This window comes from Scomber scombrus, chromosome 7 (genome assembly GCF_963691925.1).
Source record: "Scomber scombrus chromosome 7, fScoSco1.1, whole genome shotgun sequence".
Lineage (NCBI taxonomy): Eukaryota > Metazoa > Chordata > Actinopteri > Scombriformes > Scombridae > Scomber > Scomber scombrus.
The window spans coordinates 20,835,604-20,850,327 of record NC_084976.1 but is presented as its reverse complement, the minus strand read 5'-3'; the positions used below and the strand labels follow the sequence as shown (position 1 = coordinate 20,850,327).

Sequence of the window (14,724 nt, the reverse complement as noted above, 5' to 3'; positions counted from 1 at the left end):
CTGCTAGCTGTAGACTCTTAAGGTGGATTCACGTTACAGTGAAAAAACAAGGTGATTAGCTGATGGACTGACTTTTATGAAAACCTACAAGCTACAATGCTGATTTTAATTATTTGATTGTTTGTTTGTTTTTAAATAAGCAAATATATGTTTTGTCTGTGGATTGATTTGTTATTGAACAGTTCAAGGTATTCAGAAACACATCTTTCAGTTCAATCAGTGGTGAACAATGATTAAGTCACAAGGATCACCACAGCTCAGGTTAAAAGTCAACAAATTCAACATTTCATCAAATGAATATACACAATAATGGATATGACATGAGCAAAATAAGCTTTTCTGTGATAATGTAAATATGCCTGTAGGTTATTTAATTGATATTATTTCTCTGCTACATTTTATATATGTTTTCCTTTTTACAGTGCAATTCAACTTAATAGTAACTTTATCTCTGTATGTGTTATAATTAAAGAACCATTAATATAAATGTGCTTAAAGCTACATTTATGTATCTTTTGGCCACTTGGAGGAAAAGATAGCATACGACTACCCTGATACAAATTGTTTTTATTTTTACTTTGCCGGTACCCGAACCTTAAATAAAGACATCTTCTTCAGCCCAGTTTGCAGTCTGTGCAAGTTTTGTTCTACACCTCTGCTTGTCGAACGAGCCACCAAACAAACATTCACAGCAGAAAAGTGCACTGATCACATCAGTTTGCAGACTAGACATGTAATCAGCTGCAGCACATTAAAAAGCAGCTTAACATACCTGCAAATGACACATCTGGTTAGATGTTGGTGTGGTTCTTACTCTTCAGCGCTGCTTAAAACACAGTCTGTCTGTAACTTTTGGCAGAAGTTCACCTACCTTCATTTCCTACAATCCAAATACATGTTTCTTCCTTTTTAATAGAACGCTATTAAAATACACTCAAAAACAGACATTGTTTGACTCTTAATTCACTCTCATCCATTATATCAAGTAAATGTATTTAATATTTTTTATTCATGACGTAGCAGACAGGACTCATCTAATTTATCAACTTTCCCTATAAAGTTTTGATGTTGATTATTTTAATAAAGCTTTAATTATGTCTTACAAATGCATGCTTGAATTCATGTTTGACTGTTATTCATTTATGAGCAACAAAAATACTGAAAAACAAAAATATCAAATGTTTTATTTTAACCCTTAAATAAGTTAATAAGATAAATCTTAATCCTTTAGCCTTCATAAGCAGTGTATATTTAGTGTTATATAACTCCTTTGGGCACCCATAACTGGAGGCTGGTGTAATGCCTGATGGAAACACTGATCTTTGACCCAAATGCATGACAACACAGGACAGGTAGAGTAAGAATAACACAGTATTTATTTTCCAATCCAAAGTTCGGTACACAGTTAAACAGTCAGTCAAGGCAAACAAATCCAGGATGGTAGAAGGAAACTAACAATTCTAAAGGAGAAGAGTCAAAGTTAAAATCCAAAGCAGAGTGTGAGGGATTTATTGTGTATGTGTGCCTTAACATCTGTTAAATGCCTAAGGACATTTGTTAACTCAGGAAAGACACATGGTAGTAGAATTGACTGTGTCTAACTTGTTAGGAAGTCAGCAGTGTTAAATGGTTGGTTTATGTGCTTTATTACCTCATGATTTCCCTTCTTCAACTTTCCACTAGTAGATATAGTATAAAAGCTGAAACTGTTTGTTGGTTGGCAGAACAACTGTGTGTCCTGTCGTTTGTGATTCTTCAGAGAAATTTGTAGTAAAATGTTCTTCTACAAGAGTCAAAAACCACAGAGACTTACAAACACTGTGGAGAACAGCTGGAACGAAGAGACAATAAGTACTACAACTAACAGGGTTTATATACAGACACAATCAGGAAAGACAAGACACAGATGAGGCCATTGAAGGCGAGGCTGACAGTGGGAAACACACCCAGAACAGGAAGCCTCCAGAGGACAACTGAAAGGTAACAATCTGCAGTATGTTGCCCTCCTGTGGTGTAACTGTGGGTGTTTTGGTTGGTCTGTTGGATAAAGGGACAGAGAGCAAAGTGGTATTAGGTTTTACTGAGCAGGATGTCGTCCTGTTAGATTTAACTCTGCTTGGTGCTATTCATTAAAGGGATGAGAAACAATTTCCATATCATTTGGAAATCAGTTGTTTGATTTAACTTTCCAGTCTTCTTCTTGTTGCTAAATGAAAGCAAAGGCAAAGTTAATGTGTGACATTTAAGTATATTCTGTTTACTGAACTTTTATGAAGTTAATTGATAAATCAAAACTATTGAAAGCATTATGTTTGAAAGCATCCTCATTATACTTTTAGTTCCTAAAACATTTACAGCACATGAAAACTGATTAATCTCACAGGAGTAACTGTTGTTTACTGTTATGGTCAAAATACTATCAATAATTGGATCAAGAAACCCAGAATAATAAATAGTGAAGATAATAAGTACTGAATAATTGTGTTTTCTTAGTAGTTGAGTAAGTTTGGAGATCCACAGAAGAGAAGTGTTAATGGAGGTAATAATCAAGCATGTCGAAACTCGATGATGTGTTTAATTTATTGCACAGGAAGACTGTTTTCATTGTTGCGCAAACACTGAAGACAGAAGGTCAGAAAACATCAGAAGAGGACCAAAAACAGTGAATTCCCCATGAATTTGGTGAAAAAGTTTCTCAGGATAGACATAACTTCCACAGGAAATGAAATATATTAGAAATGATGATTAAAGTTATCTTCACAAGAAACACAGGCTGTAAAATGTCTGTTAATTATGTTGATACACCGATCAGACAAAAAATTAAAACTAGGCTAAGTAAGTAACATTGACAGCATGTGAACACTCAGTTCTTGAAGTTGGTGTGTTGGAAGCAGGACAAATGGGCAAGTGTGAGGATCTGAGCGACTTTGAGAAGAGCCAAACTCTGATGGCTAGAATACTGGGTTAGAGTATCTCCAAAAATTATTGTGGGGTCATCCTGCAGTGGTCAGTACCGACCAAAAGTGGTCCAAGGAAGGACAACTGATGCACCTGTGACAGGGTCATGGATGTGTGTAGGGAACAAAAGCTAGCACGTCTGGAGCGAATACACAGTGAAGCAGCAGCCATTGTAAGATCACTCTGAGTAAATCACTGCATGTTTAGTTCAAACATTGTGCTGCTGCTTTTTGACATTATAAAAACTGAATTCTGATACAACAAATACCTCCAATTTTATTTCTTTTCAGTTCCACTTAGTCCACTTTATCAATGATTAACAGCACAATGATGCAGGTAAACCATTTAGAGGACGTGTGATAGGAAAGCTGCAATAACCCATTGCTTCCTTATTAGCCTTCATATACTGAGATCCACACTGTCACACTGAAACCAGCTGAGGGAAAGTTAAGGAGTTTGACACAAAATCTTTCCTCTCTCACAAATTTCTCTTTTTGGTCATACTTGAAGATACTTCAGATAAAATGGAAATAGCAGTGACTCATTTCATCCTCCTGGCAGTCATCTCAGGTGAGCTCTTATCACTTGATACAGAACATACTAAATGTTTTTCACCTGTTTTTGAAAACTTTATACAACCAAAGACATTTTTACACATATTGTCTCAATTTAAAAAAATATAAATAATACTTGAATTTAGTTTTCATTTTACTGATGATGAAATGCTCACAGTGTTGATGTTAATAGTAAAGTACATTCTCTGATTTCATCTACAGTACTTTACAGACAGGCTTGATTTTAGAGCACTGTTTAGTTAGGGTGATGATACAAAGAAAGGTTTCAGATTTGATCAAATAAGATACCATGAGTCATGAGAGAGAGAGGGTTTTCTTTTCTTCCTTTTTTTTCTTTTTTTACATTAAGACGTCCCTTTTTCACATACTTTTATTTACATAAATTGCACATTACTTTCATTAGCAAATGAAATCAACTTAATTTTGGGAGCAGATAACATAAAAAATGATGTTGTTGTTTGAGAAAGAAATGTTCCCAGTTAAGTATAAATATCTTGATGAAACATTAAAAGTATACAGTCCATCATCATGGTTAACAAATAGAAATATAAAATATAAATATACCAGAAACACCAACATATAAAAACACATTTAAAAATACAATGAAAAAAAAGGAACATTTTATACCATTCACTAACTGGGTCAATCTGTTAATCTGCATTTTTGTGGTCTAATACCTCATATTAAAGGGCACAAGCTAAATTCCCCTCATTAAAATATATGAAGAGAGCACTACAGTGTAAACTGTTTGAGAAACATGTCAGCAGCTTCATTTGTTAGTCACCTAAACATAATGAGGCTGTTTGGTTTGTTCTTGTTTTCAGAAAATACACATTCATACCAAACAAAGTTTACTAACTTCAATAAATTCAAGAGCATTATACAACCACAACTTAAAGACAGTCATGTTATTAGAGATGTGAAAATACTTTGAATTACAGTTTCTATCTGACATGGTTTTTCAACAAGAAAAAGTTAAATAGTTTGTTAAACTATTTAAATATGAATATTCAAATATCGTCCCTTTTAAAAGTTTAACTGCTGAACACAAGACGTCTCCTTCTTCACTGTAAAGTCCATCATCAGTGTATGTACACTGGGCGTTTAAAGTTTCCACCTTATATATGTATAAGTTACTTTCCACTTTCAGCAGAATCTGATGAATATTAAAACCTACTAGTGTGAAACTCTGTGAAGGTCAAACATCCAACTGAAGGAACGATACGAAAAACATGATTTGACTGTATGGGGGACATTAGGAGATAGTAGTAGATAGTAGTAAATTAAATTGTCCCAGTCTCTCATTGTGCAGTGCAGTGATCTCAGTCCTTCTCTAACATGTAACTGTCTCCTCCAGGTTTAACCAAAGGAAGTGGTGTGTTGCCAGGTGAACTGACTGCAGCTGTTGGAGGGGAAGTGATTTTCACCACAACAGGGACTCCACCAGAAACACCTCTTGTGTTAGTGATCTGGACTTTTGTTTTAAACAGTGTTGAAAGAACTATAATAACCTCCTTCACTTCTTCAAACATCACTGCACCAGAGTATGAAGGCAGGATCATCCTTGAAAGATCTACTGGATCTCTGAAGCTCATGGATCTGACTCTTAATGACGGTGGACAGTACAGAGTTAACATTCTACCAGATGTTGGAGGACAAACGATAACAGGATTCACTGAACTGAAGATACTTGGTGAGCAGATGTTTCACATGAGCAATAGTTTTAAATCTTGAAAAGTAATAATGCAACATAATTGACATATGATTACATTACATAATTAATTTAATCTGTGATGTTTTTGTTGTCAGTTTTCGACAACTAGTAAAATTAAAATATCTGCTTCATGCCTAAAGATTTTTGGTGATCACAGAGAAACATTCAGCAGATGAATGTGGAAAATTTCTTGTGACAAACTCTGCAAAATCATTCATACAATCATTCTGCACAGTGAAAGTCAAACATCCAACTAAAGGAACGATAAGAAAACATAATTTGACTGTATGGGAGACAGAGTAGTTTATTATGATGAAGCAAATTGTCCCAGTGTCTCATTGTGCAGTGCACTGATCTATAACATGTAACTGTCTCCTCCAATTTTAACCAAAGGAGCTGGTGTGTTGCCAGATGAACTGACTGCAGCTGTTGGAGGGGAAGTGATGTTCATATGATTCCAACATCTTATGATTACATTATATGATTCATCTAATCTGTGAAAAAGACAGTTTTCACTGCAGTGAAATTAGGAGAATATCAGCTTCATATATTCATGATATGAATTAGTGACAAATGCACATATACAGTATTTTTTTTATTCCTGACATGTCTGTTATATAAAACAGGAATTTATTTATACATTCATGGAGTTGAATGTAATCTAATACAACTGTCATTCAATAAATCCTTATGTTATGTGCTAATTAAATTTAGCTTTTATTGAGACTGTGTCAGAGTCGAGTTGATTCAACTCTACAGTAATTTGGTAGTTTTAATACCAAATGTTGTGGTTCTGAATTATATTAAAAGTTTCTAATGAGCCATCACCATAATGTACAGCCTAAGAAACTACCACAGAGTTGAATCAGTGATTTAGTGACACAATGTTAACAGAAAGTTAAACTGACTTACCCTATGAGGTGTTTACTGTAGCATTTTGTTTTTCACCCACAGAGCCAGTCTCCAATGTTAAAGTAACTGCCAGCAGCACAGACTTGGTGGAGTTCAACAGCTCTGTCAGTCTGTCCTGCTCTTCTTCTGGTTCCTCTCCTTCTTTCCTCTGGATGAACGACAGCTCTGAGGTTACAGCCAGTGAGAGAGTTCAGTTCACTGATGGAGGCCGTACTCTCACTATCATCAGTGTGACCCGGTATGACCAGGGACCATACAGCTGCAGAGTGTCCAATTCTGTCAGTAATGACACCAGTGATCCAGTTAATCTTTCCATCTACTGTGAGTTACTAATTTACTCACTCAAATCTAACAGTATCTGGATACAAATGTTATCTTGATTTATATCAGTGCCAATAATACACAGTGAACACTGATGACCTATTTACCTACATTATTCAAGTAGTTATATTGTAAATCTTTCCATCAGTTGTGACTTACTAACTTGCTCAGCATTTTATCTAACAGTATCTGCATGTGAATGTTAGCTTGATTACTGTATATTTGTACCACATCTTACAAGGTGTGGCCTCATCGTAATGACTTCTTATGATGCTCTTGGCTGTTTTGAATGATGCATTATGCAGGCTAAACTGATCAGACACTGAATTACAGGTGGGCACTACATTAAAACACAAACACTGGAAACGGTGGCGTTTAACTTGTAACATAGTTCTGGGTTTCTGGTGACTTGGTGTATAGTGATGCAGTTTTGCATAGTAATCAGTTATGAGGCCTCACACTGTGTCAAGATGTTTGACTCAATTTTTTCTTATTATATGAACATAATGTTTATTTGATTATAAATTGGTTGTTTCTGCTCCCCACATTCAGATGGTCCAGAACACATTATTTTGAAGTTATCTCCATCTGAAGACCACTATATGGAAGGGTCAACCATCAACCTGTCCTGCTCAGCTGTCTCCAGACCTTCTACTCCGTTTCAGTGGTTTCTGAATGGAGACCTGCTGTCTGATACTGGACCAGAACTCACACTGATGAATATTCAGGGGAGTCAGAGTGGGAACTACAGCTGTCAGGCCTTTAACAGCAAAACTCTGAGATATCAAACATCTCAGCCTTCAGCTATAACTGTACTGGGTAAGTTTGAGTAAAATGTTTGTGTAAGTTATTTTGTGTCTGTAACACCTGCTGTTAACATTGTGTTAAAGTACCATTAATACACATTTCTCTGTGATAATACTGTATGACACAGCTGTTTTACTGTCCTGTAAAGTTCAGGTCAAGCCCCAGGTCTGTCTCAACTGTTGCTTTCACACATAACAAGTTTAAATGCAGGTGGTGTTTTTTTGTTCCTTTGATGCAGACTATTGTAATGACATACAGTGAATTGAACACTAATAACATATGTACATACATTCCCACAATACAATTGTGTTATTCAAATAGAGATATTGCACAACTTTCTCTAAAAGAGATAACAAGGAGGTCTGAGAATAAAATATGTTGAATATGGTCAAAAGCAGAAAAATAGGTGCAGCAAGCAAATGTTAGTTACTCGTGCAAAAATGTAAGACGGTTGTCAAGCTAATCACAATCACTAAATGATAAGGAGAATGTAGGCATGGTCAGTTAATTGGACACATTAACTGTATGGTCCACCAACACTGGTTAAGCATTTCACTTCTGCAATCATTAAGGATAGTGTTGTACAGAAGGCCATGGGAGCAGTTTCTACCAGAATATAAAAGTTAAACATGCAGAGTGGGAGGAACAGCTGAACTAGTCCTCTCTGCTGTTTTACCTTTCAATCTTAAAACAATCAAGTCTCAAATGGTCAAGTCTCACTGAAGAAAAGTCCAAATCAAGTCTCAATTCAACAGCTCTGATACTGGACTGGAGAGTATATATTTGCAATAGATGCATATTGTCTGATCGTACAGTTGTTGTGTTTAAATGTTTAACAAGTAGTAGAAGAGGGGAAACACAATCTTTAACTAGATACAGTTGTTTCTATTATGGCACTGATACCAGTCAGAGATGAACACTTTTTACACATTTAATGTAGAAGTTACTGGAAGTGTTTTCACTTCTGTGTTGAGAAACTAGACTAAACTAATCCCAGAAGCAAATATGAATCATGAAAATGGTCTCATGAATACTCATTGTTGTGTCATTAACCTTTGATTTGTTCCGAATGTCTAAATTGCTGCACACTACACTACTTTGCAACATAGTGACAAATATAAAACCAAAGTGTTTTTCATCCACAGAGCGTGTCTCCAATGTAAAGGTAAACGCCAGCAGCACAGACTTGGTGGAGTTCAGCTCTGTCAGTCTGTCCTGCTCTTCTTCTGGATCCTCTCCTTCTTTCCTCTGGATGAACGGCAGCTCTGAGGTTACAGCCAGTGAGAGAGTTCAGCTCACTGATGGAGGCCGTACTCTCACTATCATCAGTGTGACCCGCTATGATCAGGGACCATACAGGTGTCATGTGTCCAATTTTTTCAGTAATGGCACCAGCGATCCAACAAATCTTTCCATCAACTGTGAGTAACTAATCTGCACACACAACTTTTTATCCTTTAATTAAATACATGCTAGTGCAACAAGGCTTCAAAGACGCAGCTTGATTTATATTATTGAATATTAATCAATCACTGACTGGCATTACTGACATTTCATCACCTGTATTGCTCTTTGTAGCTGACTGACATATGAAGCTATTAAAAGACATCAGACTGAGCTAAGCTGACACTAACTTTACTTTTTGCTAATGTTTGATTTCCCCCCTCTATATGCCACCCAGATGGCCCAGAAAACATTATTTTGAAGTTATCTCCATCTGAAGACCACTATGTGGAAGGGTCAACCATCAACCTGTCCTGCTCAGCTGTCTCCAGACCTTCTGCTCAGTTTCAGTGGTTTCTGAATGGAGACCCGCTTTCTGATACTGGACCAGAATTCACACTAATGAATATTCAGGGGAGTCAGAGTGGGAACTACAGCTGTCAGGCCTTTAACAACAAAACTCTGAGATATCAAATATCTCAGCCTTCAGCTATAACTGTACTGGGTGAGTTGTCTTAAGAAGCTGTATACACAGTGACATAGATAAAAACAAAAACAAAACATGAAAAATATTGGATTCAGTTAGTGGAAGTTTGGCACTGTATATACAGTACTCCAAGATTACACTCTGTATACTCCAGAGTGATCTAATGTAACAGGGTGTTACGTAAAGAAATATAACGTGTTCAGTGTTACAGGAGCAGAATAATCTCTGAGATATGAACAATAAGGTTTCACTTCACTACACAGATGCTGACATAGATTGTTTTTTTCCTTGTATGACCTCCAAAGCCTGACGTTGACACTGTTCAGTAAAGAAATACACATGGTAGATACTCAATGGTGGTGAACATACATATTTATAACCCAGCTTTCATGGCAAGATCAAGTCTGTCATAACAAGATAATTCTCAGGTTATCATGACCAAATAACAAGTTGGGATATAAGCAGCTCATTGTATTCTGTTCATTGTTTCTTAATTGAACTAAACTTAACCTCCAAATAACCAACATGTACGCTGTCCTCTGTCTTATTTGTTATGTGGCTCCAGGATGTAACTACATCAAAAGTTGGGTAATCAAGTCCAAAGTCTAAGTCAAATCGAAAATCCAAATTTTTGTCACTTGAAGTTAAATATGTTCAAGAATAGTCAACATGGTATATTTAAAATGGGATTCATTTCCCAGCCTCTAATATAATATAAATGCGAATATAAATAATTATTGTTTTTTTCACACACAGAGCGTGTCTCCAATGTGAAGGTAAAAGCCAGCAGCATGGACTTGGTGGAGTTCAACAGCTCTGTCAGTCTGTCCTGCTCCTCATTCGGCTCTTTCCCTTCTTTCCTCTGGATGAACGGCAGCTCTGAGGTTACAGCCAGTGAGAGAGTTCAGCTCATTGATGGAAACTCCACTCTTAACATAACCAGTGTGACCCGCTATGATCAGGGACCATTCAGGTGTCATGTGTCCAATTTTTTCAGTGATGGCACCAGTGATCCAACAAATCTTTCCATCAGCTGTGAGTTACTAACCTGCACACACAACTTCTTATCCTTGTAGTATGAATGATAGTGCAACAGAGCTTTAAAGAAGCAACTTAATTCATATTACTGAATATGAACCAATCACAGACTGGAATAAATGACATTTCATTACCTATATTGCACTTTGCTGCTGACTGACATATGAAGCTATTAAAAGACATCAGACTGAGCTAAACTGACACTAACTTTACTATTTACTCTATGCCGCCCAGTTGGCCCTGAAAACATCATTTTGAAGTTATCTCCATCTCAAGAACACTATGTGGAAGGGTCAACCATCAGACTTTCCAGCTCAGCTGTCTCCAGACCTTCTGCTCAGTTTCAGTGGTTTCTGAATGGAGACCTGCTGTCTGATACTGGACCAGAACTCACACTGAATATTCAGATGAGTCAGAGTGGGAACTACAGCTGTCAGGCCTTTAACAACAAAACTCTGAGATATCAAACATCTCAGCCTTCAGCTATAACTGTACTGGGTAAGTTATCGTAAGAAGCTCTATGCACAGTGATATAGATAAAAGAAAAATGATTGGATTCAGTCATCTGCTTGTGATAGTGGAAGTTTGACACTGTATATACAGTGCTTGAATCAGCATTCACTCTCCAACAGGGGCCACCAGGGATTTTGGGCCCCATGAAAAGATGTCAAATTGGGCCCCAACACCAGGCACAGGACACGCCAACCATGTGCAATTACTGTAACCAAACCTCCAGAACCCAACTGGCCCATTCAAAACTTTAAATAACTTTATTTCCTGGCACCAGGAGCAGGGAGAACTGAATAAGTATGAATACCTTTCTAAAGGTTTACCTGCATTGATTAAACATCAGCTGAAAGACGACTGAAGATATTTAAAGATATAAGCAATAACTAATGTTAGGACAGAAACATTAGCCTTTTTCACGATGCACTAAGCTTAGCTAACGGGTTCATTTCCACCACTCACGGATTAGAGCCACCTTTTTTATATAAAGTAGTTTGATATATTGTCACACTCTCACTTTTTTTTTGGAACCCTGATTGTATTTTATGAAGCTGTTGAGACTTTATGTTTATGCTGCACTGAATCCTAATTCACTGTTAGCAAGTGCTCCTGGTTTGGATACAGGACTGAACCATTTCATATAAACAGAGGGGGTTGTTTGGGAAATACAGAGGCTTTGGATGGTTAATTTATGTCAAAAACAATAAAAAATAAGCCGCTTGAACAATGTAAATAAAGTATTATTATCATGTCTTTTAATGATGACATGGCAAGATTACACTCTGTATATTACAGAGTGATCTAATGTAACAGAGTGTTACATTTAAAGTGTCTGGTATAACAGGAGCATCATGTATGAGATATGAACAACAATAATATCTATAATTACCTTGTAGCATTTAGCTTGACTTTACATAAAATTAGTTTACATTTCAACACAAACCTAAATGTACCATAAGCCTTTAGCTTGTTGCCACTTTTGCTAATAAATCACTCTTGTAGTTCAGTCCAACACCGTAGTTATTTTTCCTTTATCCGTGAATTTCCTTCTGTGATGCTTGTTTATCTTTCTCTATCACTTTCCCGTCAATTGGCTGCTTTTCCGTTTGTCAAACCCTTTCATAATAAAATAACCCCGTTTAATAGGAAGTGTCAAAATAAATTACCTAAAAAAATACATAGCACATGATACAACCAAAATGCACTATGTTCATGTCCTTTACAGATTGCTAGAGTCAATGTTGGAGGATTTTGTCATTTTTTATTTAACAGTTTTTTGTCTGCATTATTTAGTGTAGTGAAGTCAATTCTTTGTCCAAAACAAGGACATTTTCCAGTATTAATATATATGACATCGGGTTGTTCAAAACTGTAAATGTTAAATGATCTCAGTCAACTCTTTTGTTACTTTTATTTTCAAACAACATCCTTTATATTTTAGCCAACATAGAGAATTTCTGTTTTTTATATCATATGAACAAACCAGATGATGGTGCTGGCTGTCTAAATAATAAGAATGTTAAACTCTCATTACTTTCATAACTAAGACTATTACTGAGTTAATTTACAAGATTTATTGAGGCAAATCAGAAATAACAAGTTTCAACCTAACAGAAGGAAAATTACATGTCATAAGTCTTCCATCTGTCTGATACGTCATTTTGTTCACAAAGAATTAAATGACTCTTCTTTCATCAACAGAGAGAGTATCTGATGCCTCTATCGTATCTTCAAAACAGCTGATTGAGGGGAACTCTGTCAACCTGACCTGTGATGGTGCTGGCTCCATCTTTACCAGAGAGTGGATGAAGGACGGCTCACCATTGACTCAGACTGACAACATGATACTTTACAACACAAACAGAGTGTTGTCTTTTCTCTCTCTGAAGAAAACAGACAGTGGAGAATATTTGTGTAAAATCAGCAACCCTGTCAGCAATGATGAAGCTAAATACAGCATGATTGTTAACTGTAAGTAACACACAGTACAGTACATATGGACTTTTCCCCAATCAGTGTACTGTGTAACACATTATTTGTGCTGGTTTAAACTTTCCAAATATTTGTTTTCAGATGGACCAGAAAATGCTCAAATCACAGGACCAAGTGAGATAAACGTGAAACAGACCTTTACATTAACTTGCTCTGCTGCGTCTACACCATCTGCCAGTTACACCTGGATACTGAATGGGGAAAATATATTAAACAATTCTGATGTGTTCACTAAAAACATGACTGAACTTACTGACAGTGGCAGCTACACCTGTCGAGCACTGAATAAAATAACTGGGAAAACATTATTTGCAGCACATCGATTTTCTGTAACAGGTATGCACATTTTGTTAATTGTAGATTTAGTTGCATCTCTTTGACATTTTGATTAACATACAGTATTATAATAATTTAATGAGTAGCAGACTTACGAAAAAAATAAAAAAAATAAAGGAATAACCAATGACAAATGACATCATCTAGGGAGCATGAACTATCTGTAAAAGATAAAGTTAAACTGATTGCCAATGTTTTCTCTTCTATTATAGAAGAATATAATAAGTGATAGATTTGTTTGAGAAAGCTGAAATAAGAAGCACAAAGCATTCAACAGATTCTATTCCATCAGGTGAATGCTTTGTGTTTGATCCTGTTATCTATGTAATCTTGTTATATATTTATATGTACTAACAATTACCATTTGCCATGATATGAACTCTTTTCAGCTGAGTTTGTGTTCAAACTTCAAGGTGAAGTGATAATACTTCTTCTTTTTTTTCCCATTTCATACGTTCACAGAGAAAGCTGGAGGTGTTTCAGCTGGTGCCATCGCTGGAATAGTAATTACAAGTTTGCTGGTTGTTGGAGGAGCTTTGGGTGGAGGGTTTTACATTTATAACAAAAAGTAAGTGAAAAATAGTCATCAAAATTATTTTTTTCATGTATTGATAGAAATGTATTTCCCTTATAAGAGGTAAAAGTGACTTTATCTTAATCCTAACTATTTTTCATAGCTGCCTTACCTGAAATTCAAAATACAATCTTATCATTTAGATTGAGTTGCTGTGGTTGATGTTTAGAAATATATTTTAAAACCAATAATTCAACCTAACAATTTTTTATTTCTATGTTTAGAACTGACAACAAACCACAAAACACAGGTTGGTATTCATCTGATCTAATTTAAAGTTTACTAAACTCAGACTACCACAATCCTGTAGCAACATAGACAAAATGAAGACCAAATTAGAAGTGAATATAATTATTGTCATTTCAAAAAAACTGCTTTTTCCATAGAAGAAGACTTACATGTGTATGAGATGTGTAGATCCGACAACAAACTACAAAACACAGGTTGGTATTCATCTGATCTAATTTAATGTTTACTAAACTCAGACTACCACAATCCTGTAGCAACATAGACAAAATAAATACCAAATTAGAAGTGAATATAGTTATTATCATTTTAAAAAAACAGTTTTTTCCATAGAAGAAGACTTACATGTGTATGAGATGTGTAGAACTGACAACAAACCACAAAACACAGGTTGGTATTCATCTGATGGAATTTAATGTTTTCTAAACTCACACTACCACAATACTGTAGTAACATAGCAACAATAAATTAGAAGTGAATATAATCACAATGTAACAAAACTTTATTTTTCCACAGAAGACTTACATGTGTATGAGAATAACTTAGCCATGTATGAGAACACAAAATAAACACCATGATCTTCTTTCCTTTTGATGGTACAGTAAGTTTTGATCTCATTATTCTGATTCAGTAAAAAAAAGACATCTTAACTGGCAGAGCATCGTGTTTTTTATTCAGTAGAAATTATAGAGATTGTATAAAAAGTAAATCAAAAAAGCAACTCTTTGTCTTAGTGAATGTCTTAATTTTGTCTTGCAGATAATTGTAGAATCATCAGCAGCATCAAGAAGACACCTTTATTGTTTTATTATGG

At 35.7% G+C, this 14,724-nt stretch overlaps 1 protein-coding gene and 1 long non-coding RNA gene across 2 annotated transcripts in view; one reads left to right on the top strand and one right to left on the bottom strand.

Moving 5' to 3' along the window:
* The window catches only part of LOC133984144 (carcinoembryonic antigen-related cell adhesion molecule 5-like), a 150,759-nt gene that overhangs the window by 108,649 nt on the left and 27,386 nt on the right, over positions 1–14,724 (bottom strand). The window lies entirely within an intron of this gene.
* Positions 1–14,724, top strand: part of LOC133984147 (uncharacterized) — a 29,101-nt gene that overhangs the window by 956 nt on the left and 13,421 nt on the right. The gene's annotated exons all lie outside the window — the stretch shown is intronic.